Source organism: Equus asinus, chromosome 2 (genome assembly GCF_041296235.1).
Source record: "Equus asinus isolate D_3611 breed Donkey chromosome 2, EquAss-T2T_v2, whole genome shotgun sequence".
NCBI classification, from domain to species: Eukaryota; Metazoa; Chordata; class Mammalia; order Perissodactyla; family Equidae; genus Equus; species Equus asinus.
The window spans coordinates 76,718,626-76,739,149 of record NC_091791.1 but is presented as its reverse complement, the minus strand read 5'-3'; the positions used below and the strand labels follow the sequence as shown (position 1 = coordinate 76,739,149).

General features: G+C 37.7%; 1 long non-coding RNA gene across 1 annotated transcript in view; it reads left to right on the top strand.

Annotated features, from left to right (window-relative positions):
* LOC139046217 (uncharacterized) overlaps positions 1-20,524 on the top strand; it is a 35,492-nt gene that overhangs the window by 13,837 nt on the left and 1,131 nt on the right. The window lies entirely within an intron of this gene.

Here is a 20,524-nt window from a genome sequence, read left to right as displayed (position 1 = left end):
TATATATGTATATTACATATATGTGTATAAAACAGCATTCCCACCAATTATACATTAAAATTATTTTCTAGTAAATATGTATAAACTAGAAACATTTTTAAAATGTGTATTTGGTGGGAACTCTAACAGCCTTTTCCATTTGGGTGAATTATCTCTTAGGATTACAATTTTCTTATTTTCGTCTATCTGCATTAAAAAGGGAAATAATTTCCATGCCTATATCTCTGAGGAACTCTCTAACCCGGCTTTCTTAAATTGCTTCAGGCTGCTGCAAACCCATGCAAGTTTCCTCTCTTTGCTTTTCAGCTCCTCACTCTCTTGGGAGGCACTTTTAAAGTTTTCTGGCTACGAACTCACCCCACCCTCCCCTGCCCCACCTGCAAAAGGTGGCAAGAAATCTCAAACATCAATACTGGAAAACTGATTTTTGATAAGAACTTAAGACATAATATTTATGTAAACTTTAGCTCTTGCAGAAGTGCCTCGAATATGCTAGATGTTGAATGATAAGAAGGCAGCTTTCAGCAGCAAAGTCAAGGTGATCTAAAATCGTTCACATGTGGACAGAGGAATTAATAAGTGGATGGTGTAAGTTATGAATTGCTCCGCCACATTCAGGTGCAGGAAGCATCACATTTCTTTATTTTTCTAAATCAAATTACACCTGGTTCCGAGCATCTACTCCCTTTGCTAACAAGGTTAGCAAGAAACACAATACTGGCTGTTCTTGCGGCTCCCATTCCTTCACTTAGGTCACAGTGGGATCCTGGGGCTCATGATTCCAGGGAGATGGGCAAGAACTGCCTCTGGCCCATGTGGTTGGCATCATTGTCACAGCTGCATCCTCTTTGCTATGTCATTCCCCTGTCATCTGTAGGGCACTGGGGTTCGGGGCCCACAGAAATGCCTCTCATACCAGTCATTGGCCAGAAGGAATGTGTCCCTCTCTCTCAGCCCAGAAACAGCAGCATGTAATTTCCAGCTTCTGTGCAGTCATGAAGGACTGACTCCTCCACTCTCCAAAGCCTCAGCCGCCCTCCCTAACCTGGATGTGTGATGGCACACAGTTTCCCAGGGCTCGCCTGCCCTTGCTGGCCCTGCATCTTCCCAGTCTTGGAAACCTCATCTTCCCTCTCCTCTTCTTATACAAAAAGCACGATTTCTCTTGATGGCCTAGCTTTCTAAAACAAAAGCTTGAGCCTTCAAGGAAGCTGTCCTACCTCCAGAAATTCAGGACTTGGGTTTTCAGGTCTCAGGAAAACAGTGCCAGCTTCTCTGAGCAGCGCATTGATGCTTTCCCTGGTGAATCGACAGCACTAGCACCTCCAGCACAAATGGCAATGCATGTTTCCTCACTGCCACCTTACAGTGGCCTCTCAAGACTGCTTCGTGCCATGCCAAGAGGGAGCCTTAGCGCTCTTCTCCTACTGCATCAGGAGAGTGAAGCTGGGGCTGTCTCTGCCCCGTGTCCCTTAGTGCCTCTCCAGCTCTAGACTCTGTACTGCACAAGAGTTCCTGGCACCTGTAAGGCACCTGAGAACAGCAGGTTTTATGGCTCACATTGGGGCAGGACTCCCCTCTGCTTTTATTCATCTCCTGCTGGTTCCCTCTGCCCCAGAGAACTGAGTGTCTGTAGGATTTTTGGAAGCTGTCGTTCAGTGTTTTGTAATATCTGGCTCCACCTTTTGCAGACTCTGCTTTTGCAGAGTCTATAGAAGAGTGATTCTCAAACTTGGTTGAGTATAAAATCATCTATCTGGGGTGCTTCAAAAATGCAGTATCTGAGCGACTGAGACAGTAGGCTGCATGAAAGATGACTTTTAACCACCTCTTATTTATTCTAACGCAGCTGATTCCTGGAGCTCTCACTGAGAAACATTCCTTCCATTTCCCAAAAGACAAGTCTATCCTCAGATTTCCTCTGCCTAAAATCTTCAATCGTTTCTCCAATGGCTTATCAATTACCAGAAAGTAGCTTTGTGCGGTAATTAGCACTAATTAATTGCTGTGCGGTCGACTCTTGTTTGCTTCTGTCTACCAGGCTATGTTGCGAGAATCTCCAGCTGCTCCTCAGTGGCTCTGAGTCACCAGCTCCTGGCAGAGAGGACTGGCTTGGAAACTGAGCACTTGTTCGATGGTTGGAAGGATGGATTGAGGGCAAGTGGATGGAGGGATGGACAAAGGAATTAACTGTAAGGTGCACCGAACACTGGAAAATGAGAGACCAAAACAAAAGGACAAAGGAGTTAGCGTTCTGAAGAGAACTTTAAAGACTATTGTCTCCATAGTTGCAATTTGGTTTTGAAGTTTACTTTATTTTTTTACATAATTAAGAGTAATACGTGTTCATGTAATTATTTACACAATACAGAAATGTGTAAACAAAAAGTTAATAGTCCCCATGCCTCTCCCTAGACTCGTGCCACAGAGGTGACTGATGTTAATACTTTGTATGCATCCCTCTGCGTTTTTCTTAGTGATGGTAAAACTTATATGATAACAAATGTATTGGATATTTTCTTTAAAACAAAAGTGAGGACTTATCTAATTCATTCTGTCATTTGTTTCTGTCACCTGACAAATTTTGGATGTCTCTCTAGGTCAGTTCAGATAGATCTAGTCTATGCCTTTGAAATTATTTCACATAGTCCGTGATATGGGTAGACTCTAATTCAGCCTTTTTGAGTCTCTTCTTGTCCTTTTTACTCTTCTCTTTTCTCTTCATCTTCCCACGGCCCCCTCCATTCTTTATGCTTTCCTCCTTTTTCTTCTGGTCTATACAAATAATCTTGTAAAATCTCTGTACCCTCCCAGCCCAAATGGTGACTTTGTGCAATTAGGAAAAGGCACCTCCCAAGGCATTTTATGGCCAGGAAACTGTCATAAAATCCATGCAAATCCATGGTGACTAATTGGGAAGTGGCACATCCTAGAGTTTACAACTGCACAGCCTTGAGTAGTGGCTGTCTCTCTCTCAGCAAATTCTTATCTTTAGTGATGTAAGATGCCCGGCCAATGCATAAGCATACTTTAAATTTTAATAGGTTCTGTCAAATTACATTGCAAAAAAGTTGCAATACTACGATGCATGTAATTCACTGCCCACACCCTCGATAGCATGAATTTCTGATTTGAAAATAAATGCTTCAAAAATAGCTTTATTGTTTATTGTGAAATTATATAAGCTCATTGTTAAAAATCCCCAGAGTCCCTGTAGGCTAAGGAGGCCATCGTCAACATTCAGATGGGCATTTGTTCAGATGTTTCTCTATGCCTCTTGACACATGTGCCAATACTCTTACCTGAGTGGGATCACATTAAAACAGCTATTGTCTGACCTGCTTTTTAAGCTCAGTGCTGTGTTTGAAACCTCTTTCTGGACCAACAAATGGAGAAGTGCACTATCATTTTCTGGGGGTACATGTGTTCTTCCCAACCTTACTTTCTGGGGTACGTGTATTCTTACCTTTCCTCATTTCTAGCCATTGGAGATATTATGTTTTGGGTTTGCTTTTTACAGATTCAAAATAATTAAATTTGAGGGGCTGGCCTGGTGGTGTGGTGGTTAAGTTCACACATTCCACTTTGACGGCCTGGGGTTCGCCGGTTCGGATCCCAGGTGCAGACCTATGCACCACTTGTCAAGCCATGCTGTGGCAGGCGTCCCACATATAAAGTAGAGGAGGATGGGCATGGATGTTAGCTCAGGGTCTGTCTTCCTCAGCGAAAAGAGGAAGGTTGGCAGCAGATGTTAGCTCAGGGCTAATCTTCTGCAAAAAAAAAAAAAAAAGTAATAAATTTGAAAATATCTAAAAGTGTTTGCTTTTCTTCAAAAATATAAACTTACTGTTCAAGATAATGTTTGGACTTTTGAATTGTTTATTTTTTTAATGGTGCTTATGTTATACTTTATTGATTTTAAGTAGGCTTCTATTTTCGCAACATGGTCTGTATTTTCTTTTTTTAAATTTGGAAGGTATACCATCTTTTTAGTTCTACATTTATAAGGTAAATAATAGCATTAAATCAACCTTTAAAATTCTTAATAGAATTCTTAAACATTTTGTTAGATTTTAGAAGTGAATCACTGTATATTGTCACCCAAGATGAGAAAATAAGTACAAATAATTTTCACTCATTGCTTGTAACTCTCCAATTTTTATTCCGTATTCTGGAAGTTTTGCTCTACTGTATTAATGCAAGTTATTAATATTTTTACATTGGAGGTAAATTCCTTGCAAATTACATTGGAGGTACATTCCTTTAGGAGTGATAAGCTCCCTATTTCTTTTTTGGAACTGTAATTACATAAATTATTTATATTTAATTATATTTATTTACTTTTCCTTATTAAGGTGTGCTTGAAAAAATAAACTGCACAGAGTTAAAGTGTGCGCTTTGGAAAGTTTTGTTGCACGTGTATGAAACTGTCACCACAATTGAGACAGCGAGCATGTCCATCACTCCTAAAAGTCACCTCGTTCCCCTTGGTAATGGCTCCCTCTTGCTCCTCCCTGAACTCCCTCCTACGATGACTACTCATCTCTTTCCTGTCACTGTAGATTAGTTTGCATCTCCCAGATTTTATATAAATGGAGCCATTCCGTATGCATGCTTTTTGTCTGGATTCTTTCACAGAATACTTATTTTGAGATTTATTTATGTTTCCGTGTGTATCAGTTGCTAACTTCTATCTATTTCTGAGTGTATTCTTTTGTATAGATATACCACAAGTTATTTGTTCATTCTCTTGTTGATGGACATTTGGGTCTCTCTCCGTATTAAGCTATTACAAGCAAAGCTGATAGGAACATTTGGGGGCAAATCTTTGAATAGACACATGCTTCTATTTGTCTTGAATAAATACCTAGCAGTGGAATGGGTGCATCGTGTAGCAGGGGTATGTTTAACTTTTTAAGAAACTGCAAAACTCTTTTCCAGAGTGGTTGTGTCATTTTACAACACCAGCAGCATATGAGAATCACAGTTGCTCAGCATCCTTGCCAACTCTTGGCGTCTTTTTAATTTCAGGGATTCTAGTAGGTGCCTAGTGGTCTTACTGTGATTTTGTTTTAAATTTTCCAAATGACTAATGTTGTTGAGCATTTTTGCATGTCCTTGTTTGCCATCCGTATATCTTCTTTGGTAAGACATCTATTGAAATATTTTGCTTATTTTTATTGGGTTGTTATTTAGTTATTGGGTTTTGAGAGTTATGTATATTTTGGGTACAAGTACTTTATTAAGGTGCCAAAATTTTCTCCCATCATTTGTCTTTTAATTCTCATCATAGTGTATTTGGAAGAGCAGAAGTTCTTAATTTTGATGAAGTCCAATTTATCACTTTGGTTTTTTTATGGATCATTTTTTGCTGTCATATCTAAGTAATCTTTGCCTAACTCAAAGTCACAAGGTTTTCTTCTAGAAGTATAATAGTTTAACATTTTATATTTAAGTCTATGATTCATTTTAAGTTAATGTTTGTATATGATGCAATGTACAGGTTAACGGTTATTTTAAAATATGGACTATCATTTTTTCCAGCACCGTTTATTGAAAAGATTACCCTTTCTCCACAGAATATGTTTTTCACCTTTGTTGAAATTGTTCATAAATGTGTGGGACTATTTTTGGACCTTAGATTCTATTCCACTGGTCAATTTGTCTAACTTCATGCCGATACCACATTGTCTTGATTATTGTACCTTGATCAGTCTTGAAATCAGGCAACGTTACAGTTGAAACCTCATTGTTTGGCAAGTTATTTGGGCTCTTCTGGGTCCTTTAGATTTCCACATGAATTTTAGAATGAGTTTGTTAATTTCTGCGAAAGAGCCTCCTGGGATTTTGGTTAGAATTGCATTGGCTCTGTAGATAAGTTTGGAGAGAATCGTTATCTTAAGAATACTGAGTCTTCTGAGCTGTGAGCACAATGTAGCTCTCCATCTATTTAGGTCTCTTAAAATTTTTCTCAGCATCATGTGTAGACTTTAGTGTACAGATCCTAGACATCTTTTACCAGATATTTCCCTATGAATTTCATATTTCATATTGGTTGTTAATAATATTAATTTTAAACTTCAATTTCTGAATTTTCATTGTTAGTATATAGCAATACATTTGATTTTTCTATGTGGATCTTATATCTTGCAACCTTGATAACCTTGAGTGTTAGTTCTAGTAGCTTTTTATAGATTCTATAGGATTTTATACATAAAGGATGGTATCATCTACACATAAATATAATTTTACTTCATCCCTTCCAATCTGGATGCCTTTCGTTTCTTTTTCTTGCCTCACTGCCTTAGCTAGAACTTTTGATGCTAAATTAAAAGAAAAAAGATAACTCTGGGAAGTGATGGATATGTTAATTAGTTTGATTGTGGTAATCATTTCACAATGTACACATGCAGTCATGCACCACGTAACAATGTTTCTGCCAACGATGAACTGCATATGTGACAATGGTCCTATAAGATAATGGAGCTGAAAAGTTCTTATTGCCTAGTAATGTTGTAGCCGCGATAAGGTTGTAGTGAAACGTATTACTCACGTGTTTGTGATGATGCCAGTCATACTAAAGCGCAGCACATATAATTATGTGCAGTACATAATGCTTGATAATGATAAAAACAACTATGTTACTGGTTTATATATTTACTATACTATACTTTTTACCATTGTTTTAGAGTGTACTTTTTCTACTTGTATAAAAAGTTTACTGTAAAGCAGTATGCCATATTACACAGGCAGCAGCCTCATACATCTTGTGTTTACTGCATCTTTTGATTGCATTATTTTCTCTTGTGCTTGATTTAATCTCATGTTGTTTTGTTCCTCATGGCCCCTAAGCATACGAAGTCCACTGCTAATGTTACCAGTAAGAATTCATGCCAAGTGATTGACCTGAAAACAAAATTAAAAGTGATTAAGGACTGTGAAGGTGGAAAATCAGTGATGGTTGTTGTTCGCCAGTTAGGCATCTCCCATTCACCATAGCTACTATCTTGAAGAACAAGAACAAACTGATGGAAACTGTTAAAGGATCTGCTTCATTGGAGGCAATAAGACTAATACAAATTAGAGAAGGGCCTATATCAGATATGTAGAAACTTCTAATGACCTGGATTGAAAGACCAGACACAGAAGCATATCACTCTCAGCACTATCACCATCAAGGCCAATGAAAAAACTTGGTTTGCGATGTTGAAAGAAAAGGCTGGGGTTGACTACAGTGTTGAATTTACTGCTAGTTCTGTTATTTAAATGATTCAAGAATCATTATTCATTACGTAATGTGGAAATGAGTGGTGAGTCTGTGAGTGCTGATGAAAAGGCAGCTGAAGAATTTTTGGAAACTCTGGATAAACTGATTGTGAAGAAAAATTACTTGCCAGAGCAAATATTTAACATGGATGAAAACTCCCTATTCTGGAAACAGATGACTGAAAGGACTTTCATCCACAAGGAGGCCAGGTCAATGCCAAATTTCAAGGATTTTTAAGGGCAGGGTAAGAGTCTTTCTTGGGGACAATGTTGTAGGCTACAAATTAAAACCCTTTGTGATCTGGCACAGTGAGAACTCCAGGGCCTTCAAGAATATCAATTAGCACACACTGTCCGTGTACCACAGGAGCAATAAGAAGCCACGGATGGCTCCTCTTCCAGGATGCCCTCTTGAACTGCTATGCCAGTGAAATGGAGAAGTACTACTTGGAGAATAATGTACTTTTGAAGATTTTGCTTACTGTTGATAATGTTCCTGGACATCCTCCTTTTAGTGGAGATCTTCATCCCAATGTCAAAGCAGTGTTTCTCCCTGCAAACACCTCTTCTTTGATCCAATCAATGGATCAAGGAGTTATAGCAGCATTTAAGACCTGCTGCCTAAGTAGGACCTTTGCCCAGGCTATTGCTGCAAATGAGGAAGATACTGAGAAGACACTGATGCATTTTGGAAGGATTACAACATCTGTGACTGACTCAAGAACCTTGCTTGGGCTTGGGGTGATCTCACCGAGGAATGTATAAATGGCATCTGGAAGAAGACACTCAAGGGGTTGGTCCACGACTTCAAAGGTAAGGAGGCTGCAAAAATAAAAAAGGCTGTGGTTGAGACAGCAAACAACTTTAACCTGGATGTGCATGAGGATGACAATGAGGAGCTCCTAGAGGTGGTTCCTGAGGAATTGACTAACGAGGAGTTGTTGGAACTGGAACAGGAACACACAGCTGAAGAACAGGCAGGAGAAAAGGAAACTGCAGGAGAAGAAGAGCCCCAAGAAAATTCACAGTGAAGGTTTAGCAGAAGATTTTTCAGACCTTAACAAGAAGCTCCTTAAAAAGTTTGAAAACATAGACCCCTACACCAAAGGTTTTCATTAATAGAGACGAATGTTCATAGTGCATTATCTGCTTTACATCTATGATCAAAAAACGAAGCCAAGCAAACCAGCATGGACGTACTTCTGAAAAGAGTGACTTCTCCTCAAGAAGAGCCTCAGGCAGATCCTGCAGGAGGTATTCCAGAAGAAGGCATTGTTACAGATGCATGCTGTTGCCCTTGAAGACTTTCCAGTGGACAGATGTGGAGTTGGGAGACAGTGATATTAATGATCCTGACCCTGTGTAGGCTAGGCTATTGTGTGAGCTTGTGTCTTAGTTTTTAACAAAAAAAGTTTAAAAAGTAAAAAAAAAAATTAAAAAGAGAATAAAGCTTACAGAATAAGGATAAAAGGAAAGAAAATATTTTTGTACAGCTGTACAATGTGTTTGTGTTTTAAGGTAAGCATTATTACTAAAGAGTAAAAATTTTAAAAAATTAAGTTTATAAAGTAAAAACATTACAGTAGGATATGATTAATTTATTATTGAAGAAAGAAAAATATATTTGTTAAATAAATTTAGTGTAGCCTAAGTGTACATTGTTTATAAAGTCTACAATAGCGTGCAGTAATGTCCCAGGTCTTCACACTCTCTCTCCACTCACTCACCGAGTCACCCAGAGCGACTGCCGGTCTGGCAAGCCCCATTCATGGTACACGTCCTGCACAGGTGTGCCATTTCTTATCTTTTGTACTATATTTTTACTGTACCTTTTCTATGTTTAGGTATGTTTAGAGATACAAATACTTACCATTGTGTTACATTTGCCTACAGTGTTCAGTACAGTAACAAGCCGTACAGGTTCACAGCCTAGAAGCAATAGGCTATACCATATAGCCTAGGTGTGTAGTAGGCTACGTCATCTAGGCTTGTGTAAGTATACTCTATGATATTTGCACAATGACGAAATCACCTACAATGCATTTCTCAGAATGTGTCCCCATCATTAAATGGCATATGAATATATATCAAAAATCATGTTGTATACTTTAAATATATACAATTTTTATTTGTCAAGAGAAAAGAAAAAGAGGGGGGTAAGAGCAGGCATCCTTGCCTTGTTCCTGACCTCCGGGGGAAAGTATTCATTCTCTCACCGTTGAGTAGGAGATGAACTATAGGTTTTTGAAGAGGACTTTTATGAGATCGAGGAAGTCCCTTCTATTACTAGTTTGCTGAGAGCTTTTCTCTAAACTTTTACTTTTGAGATAATTGGTGTGCAGATTAAGAAATATTTTTGAGTTAACATTATTAAGAAATAATACAGAGAGATCTTATATCACCTTCACCCAGTTTCCCTTAATGACAACATCTTACATAACTATATTCACAACCAGGAAACTGACATTGGTACAACCATCAACGTTATTCAGATTTCATCAATTTTGTGATTTCACCCATTTGTCTGTGTGTGTGTTTGTGTAGTTCTATGCAATTTCATCACGTATGTAGATTTGTTGACCAACACCACAGTTAAGATACAAACAATTCTATCACAAGGGCCCCTCAAGCTAATCTTTTGTCTCCACAGCTGCCTCTCTTCCTTTCCTGCTCCTTAAGCCCTCATGAGAACTAATCTTCTCTTTGTCTCTATAATTCTGTCACTTCAAGAATGTGACGTGAATGGAATCATGTAGTATATAACCTTTTGAGATTGGCTTTTTTCATTGAGCATAAGGCCCTAGAGATCCATCCAAGTTGGTACTTATATCAATAGCTCATTCTTCTTTATGACTTAAGTAGTACTCCATGGTATAGTACAAACTGTACTTGTACTCCATGGTACAAACTTTGGTTTGTAGTACATCCATTAAAAGACATTTGAGTAGCTCCCAGTTTTTGCCTATTATAAATAAAGGGCATTTGTGTACAGGTTTTGTGTGAACTAAACCTGGGATATACTTATCTGCGATAAATGGCTCAGAGTGCAATTGCCTGGTGATACGATAATCCTCTTCAGTGAAATGTCTCTTCATGTCTTTTGCCTGTTTTCTAATTGGATTGACTGACTTTTACTATTGAGTTTTGAGAGTTCTTTCTATAGTCTAGCTACTAGTCCTTGGTCAGATGTGCAGTTTGTGAGTATTTTCTCCTAGTCTGTAGCTTGTCTTTTCATCCTCTTCACCAGGTCTTTTGCAGAGCAAAAATATTTTAATTTTGATGAGGTCCAATTTATTATTTTTTTAATGGATTGTGCTTTTAGTGTCAAGTCTGAGAAGTCTAGTTCCAAAGACTTTTCTTATGTTTTTCCTAAATGTTTAATAGTTTTACATTTAAGTTCCTTATTTATTTTGAGTTAGTATTTGTACGAGGTGTAAGGTTTAGGTCATTTCTTTTTTTGGCTATGAATGTCCAGTTGCTCCAGCATCATTGTTAAAGAGGCCATCCTTCCTCCTTTGAATTGCTTTTGCACCTTTGTCAAAGATCAGTTTGGCATATTTGTATGGATCTATTTCTGAGTTCCATTTTCCATGTATCTCCTTCTGCCAATACCACATTTTCTTGATTACTGTAGCTATAGTAAGGCTTGACACTGAGTAGAGTGATTTCTCCCACCTTATTATCCTTTTTCAAAGATGCTTTCAATGTTTTAGGTCCTTGCCTTTCCATATAAGTTTTAGAATGTTTGTCTTGTTTTAAAACCTTGTTGAAATTTTGATAGAAATTGTATTAAATTTACAGGTCAATTTGGGAAAAATTGACATCTTTCCTATGCTGAGTCTTCCAATCCATAAATATAGTATGTCTCTCCGTTTATTTAGGTCTTCTTTTATTTATTTCACCAGAATTTTGTGAATTCTAGGATACAGATCCTGGGCATGTTTTCTTAGATATGTACTAAGTATTTCATTTTTGGAGATGCAATTGTAAATAGTGTTGTGCTTTCAATTTCAGTTTTCACTTGTTCATTTTGAGTAAATAGAAATTTGATTATTGTGTGTTGATCTTGCATCATGTAACTTTGCTGAACTCACTTATTAATTTTAGGATTTTTTGGGTAGATTCCTGGGGATTTCTACAGAGACAATCATGTTATCTGCAAATAGAGACAGTTATAATTCTTCCTTTCCAATTTGTATGCTTTTATATATTTTTATTTCTCATAACACTGGCCAAGACTTCCAGTACCATGATTAATAAACGTAGTGGGAGAGGACATGCTTGTTTTATTCTTGATTTTAGGAGTAAAGCATTCAGCCTTTCCCTATTATCTGTGATGTAACCTGTGGGTTTTTGTGGATGCCCCATATCAAGTTGAGGTAGTTCCTCTCTATTTGTAGTTTACTGGGAACTTTCATTATGATTTTGGATATTAGATTTTTTTTTATCATGGCTTCAGATTTTGTCAAAAGCTTTTTCTGTATCAGTGAGTATGATAACTGATACATAAAATTTTTCTTCTTTAGCCTATTGATATGGTGGATTAATTTTTGATTAATTTGTTGATGGATTGATTTTTGAATGTTGCACCAGCTTTATAATCCCTGAAATAAGCTCTATTTGGTCATGATGTAAAATTCTGTTTATAGATTGCTGGATTTGACTTGCTAATGTTTTGTTGTAGATTAATTTGTCTAATTTTTGAGGAATTATTCTGCAGTTTTCTTTTATTGTGTTGTTAAAATGAGTTGGGAAATATTATCACCTTTTTTATTTTCTGAAAGATAGTATAAAATTGGTATTGATTCTTCTTTAAATGTTTGGTAGAATTCTCCAGTGAAGCCAATGGAGACTGCATATTTCTTTTGGGAACTTAAATTGCCACTTCAATTTCTATAGTGGTTGTAGGACTTTTCAGACTTTTAGTTTCATCTTGGTTGAGTTTTGATGGTTTGTTGTTTTTAAGGAATTGGTCCATTTCCTCTAAGTTGTTGAATTTATGTGTGTAAAGTTGTTCATTGTAATTCCTAATTATCCCTTTGGTGGTTGTGGGATCTGTAGTGATATCCCTTGTTTCAATTCTGATATTGATGACTTGGGTCTTGCTAGAGGTATTGTTTTTCTCTTTTCAATTTCATTTATTTCTGCTGTTATCTTTATTATTCTCTTCCTCCTGCTTGCTTTGCATTTATTTTTCTCTGCTTTTACTAGTTTCTTGAGGTAGGAACTTAGTTTATTGATTCAAGAATTTTTTCTGTTTTCTAATGTAAGCATTTTAGTGTTATAAATTTCCTTCTCAGCACTACTCTAGCTGCATCCCACATAGTTTGATATGTTGTATTTCAATTTTCATTTAGTTTGATGTAGTTTATTCCCTTTGAGAGTTCCTGTTTGATCCATGCATTGTTTTAAAGTGTGTTATTTAATTACTAAGTGTTTGGAGATTTTGCTGTTGTCTTTTTGTACTGATTTCTAATTTGATTCCATTATGATCAGAAAGCATATTCTTTATGATTTCAATTTTTCTTTTTTACGTTAGTTAAGATTTGTTTTATGACTCTGGTTATGGCTAAGTTTTCTATGGACAACTGAAATAAATGTGCTATTGTTGGATGGAGTGTTCTATATATATCAGTTGGGTCCTGTTGGTTGATTGTGTTCTTCAATTCTTCTATGTCTTTGCTGATTTTCTGCCTACTAGTTATGCCAGTTGCTGAGAGGGAGTGTTAGAGTTCTCAGTTATGACTGTGGATTTGTTGATTTCTCCTTTCAGCTCTATCCATTTTTGCTTCATGTATTTTGAGGCTCTGTTGTTTGGTGCAAGCACACTTAGGATCATTATATCTTCCTGGTAGATTGATTCTTTTATCATTGTATAATGGCCCGCTTTGGCTCTCATAATTTTTTTCTTTGCTCTGAAGTTTGTTTTATGTGTCATGAGTGTAGTTGTTTCTGTTTTTAAAAAAATAGTTTTCTTAATGTTTGCTCTAGGTGCAACAATGCACCTATCTAACAGTCTACTTTTATTGACATTTTACCACTTCAAGTGAATGTAGAAAACTTACTTTAGGTCTCTTTACCCTGCTCTTCTTTTTAAATATAATTGTCTTAAGCATTTCCTCTACACACCCGGCATCAGAAAATATTATGATCTTTAACTATTAAATATGATTTAACAAACTCATGAAAATTACGTTTGTATTTGTTCTTCTTTTTACCCATTCTGATGTTCTATTTATTCTGAAGTTCTGAGTCTTCTGTTATCATTTCCTTTCTGTTTAGAGAACTTCCTTTAAGTGTTCTCAAAGGTAGGTTTGCTGGTGACCAATCTCTTAGTTTTCCTTTATCTGATAATTTTTTTATGTGCCCTTCCTTCTAGAAGGAGATTTTTGCCACGTATGAAATTCACAATTGACACTATTTTCCTTTCAGAACTTGAAAAACATTGTGCCACTTCCTCTGGCCTTGGTAGTTTCAGGTGAGAATTCCACTGTCATTCATGCTGGTGTTTTCTTATAAGTGATGTATCATTTTTCTCTGGCTGCTTTTTTTTGTCTTTTATATTTCAGAAATTTAATTATGATGACACACCTTGGTATGGATTTCTCCGAGTTTTTTCTATTGAGTTTCACTCCATTTCTTAAATCTGTAGATTTCTTTTGTTTTTGCTTTGTTTTTACCACCTTTGGGAATTTTTCAGCCATTATTTCTCCAAATACTTTTTCATTCTACTCTGTCTCACTTTTCTTTTGGGACTCCCATGATATGAATTAGCTCTTTTGTTGTTGTCGCACATGTCTCTGAGACTACGTTTACTTTGTTTGTTCTATTTTCCCTCTGTTGCTCAGATTGGGTAAATTCTATTTGCTGGTCCTCAAGTCCACTCATACTATTCTCTGTCAGTTCCACTCTACAATCCAGTCAGCTTTTTATTTCAGTTATTGTGAATTAAGGACTGAATTGTGTTCCCCCAAAATCCATATATTTAAAACCCAGTCCTGAATGTTTCTGTATTTGGAGATAGAGCCTTTATAGAGGTTATTAAGGTTAAATGGGATCATGAGGGTGAGGCCCTAATCCAACAGAACTACTGTCCCTGTAAGAGGAGTGAAGGACACCGGAACTTGCTCTCTCTCTTTGAGCTTGCACAAAGGAAAGGCGAACTGAGGATACGTGTGAGATGGCAGGCATCTGCAAGCCAGGAAGATAACACTCACCAGAAATGGAATGTTCCAGCACCTTGATCTTGGACTTCCTGCCTCCAGAACTGTGAGAACATAAATTTCCATTGTTTAAGCTGGTCAGTCTATGGTATTTTGTTATGGCATCCCAGCAGACTAAGACATTGCACTTTTCAGTTCTATAATTTCCATTTGGTTCTTTATTTTTATAACTTCTATATCTTTGCTGAGATTTTCTATTTTTAAATTTTTTCTCAAGAGAATTGGCCATTGCTGGTAGAAGCATATTTGCAACGTCTGCTCAAATATTGACAGTTGTAACATCTGGTTTATCTGAGTGTTGTCTTCTCTCATTTAAGTTGTAATTTTCCTTGTCCTTGGTATAAGTGATTTTCAGTTGTATTCTGGATATTTCAGATATTATGTTATGAGACTTTAGATTCTATTTAATCTTGTTTTATCAGGTAGTTGAGGTATAGCCTGAGGGCTGGGTAGGTGGATTTATTAGACTTCCTACTGGGCTCCACGGACACCACCTCAGCAGAAGTGGATCACGGGCTCGCACTGCCTCACTGCAAATGTCTGGGGTGGAAGCTCAGCTTCCCCCTTGGTTCTGCTGACACCTTCCTGGTGAAGGCGAGAAACTCACTCTCACCAAATTGTCGCCTCTGAGAGGGGATGTAAACTCAATTCCTTGCTGTGTGCCGTGATGCCAGGGAGGGGAAGCGAAGGGCTGACTTCTGCTTTGTTGCTATAGGATGGGAGTGGATACTGCACTCTCTGCTGCACTCTCTGCTGACACCAGGGAGGAGAGTAGCGGAAGGGAAGTGCCAACTAGCCCCACTGCTGACTGAGGGGTTCCACTTGATTTATGCTGCATGAGAGTGGAGACCCAGCTCCCCCTGGGCTATGCTGACATTGAGGGCAGAAAGGAAAAGAAGCAGAGCATCAGCCATGTTGGGGTGGAGTGTTAGGTCCCCACTTGGTCATACTGATGGTGGTGGAGGGGGAAAGCAGAATGTTGTCTAGCTTTGCTTCACATGGACTTGTTCAGTCTCATTGATGCTGAGTATGTCTGGAAATTCAGGTTACACTGGGCTCTGATGATACCAGGAGGAGGGGACAGGGGAGAGCTGACCAGCCCTGACTCACACTAACTCATTGATGCTGGGTGGGGGTAGAGGCTGAGCTCACTGCTAGACCCCACTGATACTACCATAGCAATTGGAGCACTGCCTGCTTCTGTTGGGTGATGGCAGATCAGCTCTCTGCTTAGCTCCACCGACACTATCCTAGTAGGGAAACAGAGTAATGCTTGCTTCTGTGAGTGAATCATGGAAAATTATCTCCTTTTTCAGTGCCACTGACACCACTGGTCAGGGGATTCAGAGTTCCACCACCTGCTTCTGCAGGCTGTGTATGTGTGGGGAGGGTGAGGTAGAAGATCACCCTGCTTGGCCCCACTGAAATCATGGTGGGGGTCTAGGGGGGTATTTTCCGTTGGTGTTTGCTGGAGTAGGGTAGGTAGCACCTGAAAGGTTTTTTGTTAAAAAGCTGTGCTGTCCTCAGTTCTTTGGGTAAGGGAACAGGATTTTCTTGGAAATTTTCTGTGCTGTTTGCAGTTGGAGGTTTCTGCAGTGCCCAGTCCAGAATATATGGGGGGCAATAAGGACACACAGGGAACTCACTACCATGTTGTTGCTCAGTCCTGAGGCCCCTTGGCAGCCAACCTCTCAGGTCTTACCATGCTTATGTTAATGTTCAGGGTTTTTAGCTATAAGACGGAGGGCCTGGGAGGGATGGGGCTATCTTATTTTGGCTTGAACCAGAAGTCCTTTTTCTCTCTCAGAATTTTTAATAGAAATTGATGATGGGGTTTTGAAGATTTTTTTCTCCATCTATTGAAATTATAATGTGATTTTCTTTATAAGCCTAATAACATGATGAATTATACTGACTGATTTCTTCCTTTGTGTAAATTAAGATTTCCATGTGTCATTATTTTCCTTGCTCTTGAAAGACTTCACATTCTTGTACTTAAGTTTGTTTATGATGAATTCTTTCAGACCTTGTATTTCAGAAAAAGTCATTATTTTGCCACAAGCTTTGAAAAATATTTTTACTGGTTAAAAAATTCTAGGCTGAGTGGTGCACCTACAACATGATTGACAATAACGTACAACTGAAATTTCACAAGGTTGTAAACTATCATAATCTTAATAAAAAGTAAAAAAAAAATTTTTTTGGCTGAAAGTTTTTTCTTCCAGCACTTTAAAGATGTTGCTCCACTGTCTTCTAGCTTGCATTTTTTGGGTGAGATATCTGCTGTCATCTTTATATTTGTATTAATGTATCTTTTCTCTCTGGTTGCTTTTAGAATGTTTTCTTTATATTGTTTTTCAACAATTTGATAATGATATACTTTGGTGCAATTTTCCTTCATGTTTCTTTTTCTTAGAGTTAAGAGAGGTTTTTGGATCTATATGTTTATAATTTTCCTCACATTTGGAACATTTCCAGCAGGGTTTCTTCAAATACTTTTTCTGTCTCCTGATGACTCCTTCAGGGACTCAACTTACACATATATTTGGCTGCTTAAAGTATTCCCACAGTTCATTAATACTCTTTTCATTATTGAAAATTCTTATTTCTCTCTATTTCACTTTGAATTGTTTCTATTTGTATGTGCTCAAATTCACTAATCTTTTCTTTTGCAATGTCTAATTTAATCAATTCCATCTAGTATTTTTTTTTATCTCACACATTGTAGTTTTCATTTATAGAAGTTAAATTTATTTTGTGGTCAGTTTTATATCTTCCAGATCTCTTCTTAATATAGTCAATCTTCTATCCCCTTGAGCATATGGAAATCAGTCATAACTTTTTTTTATACACTAGTCTAGTAAATATATCATCTGTTTCTTTTCTTGGTCAGTTTCAGTTCATTGATTTTTCTCGTCATTGTGGGTTATATTTTTTTGCTTCTTTGCCTGTCTAGTAATGTCTTTATTGGATATTGTGAATTTTACCATGTTAAATGTTAGATATTTTTGACTTCCTATGAATATTTCTGAGCTTTGTTCTTGGACTCAGTTAAGTTACTTAAAATATAAGTTCTATTATATTTAACTTTAAGTCTAAGTAGGTTAAATGCTCCTATAAATATTTCTGAGCTTTGTTCTTGAACTCAGTTAAGTTGCTTAAAATATAAGTTCTATTATATTTAATTTTAAATTTAAGTAGGTTAAATGTTCACTATGTCATTTCACTGTTATGCTTCCGGTTAATTTGTACTTAGTTTTGATGGCTATGCTTTTAGTGGATTGTGTTTTTAGAAGTTACATGATCATCCACATTTAAATGACTTGCCTATCCATTGTCCACTGACTGGACATATGACAATTTGGGAAGTATTAGAGCTCTGGAGTCACACATTTCCCTTCAAATCTCTGTAGTTCCATTGTGTTCTGGTGTGAAGAAATGCTTAGGGGAAGATTGTAGTCAGCTAATAGTTTTTTTTTTAATATCAGTTATTACTTTCTCAGTGAATCTGTAACTCTTTATTGGACGAATCTTTGTGTTTTCAACCAATATTTTTTTTATTGGGACATATTCAGACTTTGCATTATATTTGTTTTCCTTCCTTGCAGGAGAGATTCTATATGTGTCTTACAGTTATTTTCTAGTATCTACTTTAGGTGTACTAATTATTTTTGTGTTAGATTTCCATTTCTCTATTTGTCTTTGTGATTTTCACCCCTGTCACTTTCATTTCTTACTTGTTTTCTTCTGTCTTTCTTATCATTAATTTTACTTTCTTTCTTGTTTCCATGAAGTAAATATCCTACAGTGTTCTCTTCAACCACCTTTTGCATATTACATGCTTTCCTTCCCCCATCTTCTCCTCTTCCTCTCCTCTTCCTCTTTCTCCCCTACTAATGGTATATTTTCCTCTCTTCTCTTCCTATATCTACTCTTCTTCCTCCTTTTGTTAAAGTTTCATTTAATATTGACTGCTGTGTTTTTAAATATATTTGTCTTTGAATAGAGTCAGTTCTATTTGAATTTGATAATCAAAATAACATGAGTAGAATTTTCTTGACTCTCACTTTTTTTGTTACCTAGACAACATTTTGATTGCCTCCTTAAGATGAGCTAATAGAATATGTTAGACCCTGTATTAGGAATAGGTCATGCTGAGCTAGGAAGGAACCTGAAATCATGATTCTATTTCACCTAAGAACCAATGAGACAAATGCTCACTAAATGTTTGCTCACTGAATGGATAAACCACTGAATGCTTGCTTGACCTGTCTCACAGAAACGTGTGAAGTTAGGTGAGAGAATTGAAGCCACCTCAGTCATTACCAAGTACTCTACAAATCCTGGGCTGAGGTTCTCAGAGTTAGCTAAGGTGGTAGTTGCAGGGCGATGCATTTTGATAAAACATTTCACTTTCTCTGAGACACCACAAGTTTTTATTACAGAGAAATTGTGCCATATGCACTTGGGCTCTGTTGCATGACCACAGAATAATGACAGTTATTACAAATTAGAAGTCTGTGGTTGTGACCAAATTCCTGGAATGGGTGACTCCAGGGCTCCAGACAGACAATGTCTGCCCTTCTGAGTGCAGACTGGGGAGGGAAGTCCCCAGGCAGCACTGCCATTGATGTGACACATCTGTGCAAGGCGCTCCATACAAAGCTCTCCTTTTCCAAACATTTCCTACACAGCTGCGTGGGAGTAGATCCCATGAGATACATTAAATCCATGCTCTTCTCAGAGGCCTATGACTCCCAGCGGCCTTCAGGGATAGCCAATGTGTGTGATTTGGGGAGGTCACCAGGTCCCCTATTACTCTTGTTCTCTCTGCACTGTGACATTTTATGGAGAGTTCACACTCAGGCATGTCAGAGCTAAATGGTGCAGTCTGATTTGGTGTCACTTGCTAATGCTCTGGATTCTTTATTGCTGTAGATATGCACATGTGAGGGACAGCTCAGACTCCTAGTCGCCCAGCTTTGTCCCTTTCCATGCTGGATGGCAGACAGCAAGCCCGTTCCTTTCATCAACTCCTGTCAGAGCAAAGTCTGCCTTCATACTGTCTTCCATAGCTGCCTCTCAGATGTTAACTGAACCTCAAATTTTAATATTCACTTGCTACTGCTTGGTCTGGGTCATGAGCCTGTGTTTGAAGGCTAAATATATTAAGAGAGAAAGGAGCCACAAGCTATTTGCATATAATAGATGTGAGATTTGTACCACTGAAATTAAGCTAGACTTGGATAAGCAAGTCTCCATTGAAACTTAAAAAGAATTTCTTCTGGAATGTGCAGAATATAGAAAGTAGGTGTTATCTAGCTCATAATTCCTGCAGGATATGAGTGGTGGTCATCCACCCTGCTCCAGGCTATGGCTGATTGATTCTAGGAGAAGAGCCTGATCCAAGTCAATCACATTATTTTCTTTGAGGACTATGAAAACCTGAATGGAGATAGAAGAGCCAGAAGGTGTGGAGCACAGTTATCTTAGGACAGAACCCTAGACCTGAGGTCCACTGGCCCCTGTCTGAGGTACTTGGTCTCTCCTCCAAGATTCCCTAATTTCTGCTGTATCCCTTCACTCTCACTCCATCCCATCTAGGCTTCTGGACTCAAGAGTCTGAAGATTGCCACAGCCAGCCCCTGCTGCCGACCACGCATGTTAAACATGCCCCCGTATCTTACCCATGACACAGCTCAGCCAAGCATCTCCAGAATCCAAGCTTCCAAGCTCACTGTTTCAGGGTACTCAGCCCCTACCTTCACCACCTTTGTGGGTCACAAAACCCCATGTATGGAAATAAAATGAAGACGGTGGTGTATGGAGTGTCTGCTTTTCCGAAGTCCAAAAAATTTGCTCATAGATCCTGGTCCATTGAAGCAAAATATCACCCAGTGTATTCAAAAATATATCTAAAATCTTTAGAATTATTATCTGTAACTGAGATGTACACACTCATTTAATAAATTTAATAATGATTACCATTTCAAGTTTGTGCTTGGTGTTATGATGGAAGGTAAACAAAATAAGGA